The sequence below is a fragment of the Cebus imitator genome, unplaced genomic scaffold, assembly GCF_001604975.1.
Source record: "Cebus imitator isolate Cc_AM_T3 unplaced genomic scaffold, Cebus_imitator-1.0 Scaffold42, whole genome shotgun sequence".
NCBI classification, from domain to species: Eukaryota; Metazoa; Chordata; class Mammalia; order Primates; family Cebidae; genus Cebus; species Cebus imitator.
In genome coordinates, this window is record NW_016107357.1 from 8868857 (window position 1) to 8872647 (window position 3791).

Sequence of the window (3791 nt, forward strand, 5' to 3'; positions counted from 1 at the left end):
AAAAAAAAAAAAAAAAAGTGGGGAAAGAAAGAAAAATGAAAAAAATGTTAAGGTGCAATGCAATAGTCCTTTTTCAATGGTTTCATTCAGGTGAATGAAACAATTTGTTTTGGTTTCATGTTCAGTTTTATTGTCATTTTTTTTTGCTTTTGTTTTGTATTTTTTTTTAGTATTATTGTCATTCTCATTATATACATCACTAGGCTAGGTACATTGGCTCATGCCTGGAATCCCAGCACTTTGGGAGTCCAAGGCGGATGGATCATTTGAGGTGTGGATGGATCATTTGAGGTGTGGATGGATCATTTGAGGTGTGGATGGATCATTTGAGGTCAGGAGTCTGAGACCAGCCTGGCTAACATGGTGAAACCCCATCTCTGCTAAAAATTACAAAAATTAGCTGGGCATAATGGTGCACACCTGTAATCCCAGCTACTTAGGAGTCTGAGGCAGAAATCACTTGAACCTGGGAAGCAGAGGTTACAGTGAGATCATGCCTCTGTACTGCTCCAGCCTGAGTGAGAGAGCAAGACTCCGTCTCAAAGAACAACAACAACAAAAAAATATATGTCACTGCCCGAATCTTTTATTTTTTTGAGATGGAGTTTCGCACTTGTTGCCCAGGCTGGAGTGCAATGGCACGATCTCAGCTCACTGCAACCTCCGCCTCCTGGGTTCAAGTGATTCTCCTGCCTCAGCCTCCTGAGAAGCTGGGATTACAGGCATGCACCACCACGCCTGGCTAATTTTGTATTTTTAGTAGAGACGGGGTTTCTCCATGTTGATCAGGCTGGTATCGAACTCCTGACCTCTGGTGATCCACCTGCCTCAGCCTCCCAAAGTGCTGAGATTACAGGCATGAGCCACCTGATCAAAAAAAAATTTTGCTCATCAAAATTGTTGATATTTATTTCAGGCATGATTAAAATATGTCTCTTCTGTCCTCAATATTCTTGGTCCAGCTACAGCAAAGGGTCCCATGGCTGAATCAGACAGCAAGAACCACACGCATGCCTCAGGGCTTGAATGTGTCTCCTCTAGGCCTGCAGTGGAATGGTTCACAGGCAACTCCTACCAAAGATTTTCTTTCCTACGCCTTGCCCCATTTGCTGACTCAAGGACGGGAACCTAAGTCAAACAGTCTCTTCTATAGGGACTAGGAAATGGGTCTAGAAAAGTGGATTTAATCACTTTCCAAGTGGCTACACCAAAAGGCACAAAACTGTCCTTTCCTTTGGCTGTATTTTTCACCAAGTGGCTAGAGGCAGTAGAAAAGGGCAGTCCACAAAGGAAAGGTGGTGGGCTCTCAGGAGCCTCTGAGAGTCAAGAGGGAAAAGCTGCAGCAGTGCTTTCTGCCCTGGTCCCATTGCTCTCCTGCCTTAAGCCTGGCTGCACCCTCACCCTGAGGTTATTTGCAACCCAAGGCATCACTAACCTACATTTCTATGCTGAAGTCAAACTAAACTATGCATACGTGCAAAGGATGGTAAGCAAAGTGGAAAAATGAAAACAACTTATTTAGGGGGTGTGATCACGGGTAAATGTTTGCCTTTTATTAGTTTTTTAGAGACAGGGTCTTGCTATGTTGTCCAGGCTAGTCCCAAACTGCTTAGGTTCAAGGCGTCCACCCACACCAGCCTCCTGAGTAGCATGCACACAGCAGGGGAGGAATATATATATTTTTTGATATAGAGTCTCACTCTGTTGCCAGGCTGGAGTGCAGGGGCCCATTCTCAGCTCACTGCAACCTCTGCCTCCCAGGTTCAAGCGTTTCTCCTGCCTCAGCCTCCTGAGTAGCTGGGACTACAGGCGCGCACCACCATGCCCAGCTAATTTTTGCAATTTTAGTAGAGATGGGGTTTCACCGTGTTGGCCAGGAAGTCTCAATCTCTTGACCTGGTGATCCACCCACCTCGGCCTTCCAGAGTGCTGGGATTATAGGCATGAGCCACCATGCATGGCCAGATATTCCTTTTTATACCTGCAAATAGTTTGCACTAAAACTAATTTTTAAAAATTAAAATATTCAGTGAAGTGCACAAATCTTTATAACATCTTGACAACTTGTTTCTTTTTAAAGTCAACTATTATAGAGATACGTTGGTCAGGCTGGTATCGAACCCCCGACCTCAGTTGATCCACCTGCCTCAGCCTCCCAAAGCACTGGGATTATAGGCGTGAGCCACTGCACCCAGCCCATTTATTCTTAATCTATTGCCTTTGTATTCAAATTAGATTTCTTTATAGAGTGTATAGTTTGGTCTTACTCTTTTTTATTTAAAGACAGGGTTTTCCTCTGTTGCCCAGGCTGGAGTGCAGTGGTGCAATCTTGGCTCATTGCAACCTCTACCTTACGAGTTCAAGCGATTCTCTTGCCTCAGCCTCCTGAGTAGCTGGGATTACAGGCACGTGCCATCATTCCTAGCTAATTTTTGTATTTTTAGTAGAGATGGGGTTTCACCACATTGCCCAGGATGGTCTCAATCTCTTGACCTCGTGATCTGCCCCCCTTGGCCTCCCAAAGTGCTGGGATTACAGGTGTGAAGCACAGTGTCCAGCCTCATTTTTTTTTTTAAAGTTCAATGACATACAATTCATTAAGAATAAAAATATAGCCAGGCGCGGTGGCTCACGCCTGTAATCCCAGCACTTTGGGAGGCCGAGGGGGGTGGATCACAAGGTCAAGAGATCGAGACCATCCTGGTCAACATGGTGAAACCCCGTCTCTACTAAAAATACAAAAAAAATTAGCTGGGCGTGGTGGCGCGTGCCTGTAATCCCAGCTACTCAGGAGGTTGAGGCAGGAGAATTGCCTGAACCCAGGAGGCGGAGGTTGCGGTGAGCCGAGATCGCGCCATTGCACTCCAGCCTGGGTAACAAGAGTGAAACTCCGTCTCAAAAAAAAAAAAGAAAGAATAAAAATGTATTGTTTTGCCAGGTGCAGTGGCTCATGCCTGTAATCTCAGCACTTTGGCAGGCTGAGATGGTACATCCCTTGAATCCAGGAGTTTGAGACCAGGCTGCCCAACATGGAGAAACCCCATCTCTACTAAAAACACAAAAATTAGCTGGATGTGGTAGTGCATGCCTGTAGTCCCGGCTACTCGGGAGGCTGAGATGGGAGAATCGCTTGAACCTGGGAAGTAGAGGCTGCAGAGAGCCGAGCAGGCACTGCACTCCAGCCTGGGTGACAAAGCGAGATTCTGTCTCAAAAAAATAAATAAAATAAGAATATATTGTTTCAAACTTAGAATAATTTAATATTTTCTTTGTTATTTTGTATGTATCTGGAAATGCAACAGATACATGTTCTGATCCTGTCTGAGGTAGCATTCCAGCAACTGGTACCAGTTTCCCTGCTAGAGTTAAAGTGACATTCCTCTTGCAACCATTTCCATTGCCAAGAAAATCTTTTGTTTTCGTATATTTCAAGAGTGGCTTCAGATTAATACCTCTCAGAACAATCCCCTCCTAAAGGTCAACTTGGTTCAGAGCCTTTAAGTACAAACAATTTCCAGGCAACACTAACGACCAACATAAGGATAACTCAGGTAAAAATTGTAGAAGCACATTTCAATTCCATGGATTTCACTTTCATATTTTAAGTCTATCACTTTATACCTGCAGTATGAACACTAAAATAGAACTTAAGAAGATTTATGTTTGAGCAACATTCTATATAAATATCTCCACCTCTGGCCGGGCGCGGTGGCTCAAGCCTGTAATCCCAGCACTGTGGGAGGCCGAGGCGGGTGGATCACGAGGTCAGGAGTTCGAGACCAGCCTGACCA

The 3791-nt window shown here is 44.8% G+C and overlaps 1 pseudogene; it reads right to left on the bottom strand.

The window, feature by feature from the left end:
* Positions 1-1306: 1306 nt before the first annotated feature.
* Positions 1307-3791, bottom strand: part of LOC119470844 — a 23137-nt pseudogene continuing 20652 nt past the window's right edge.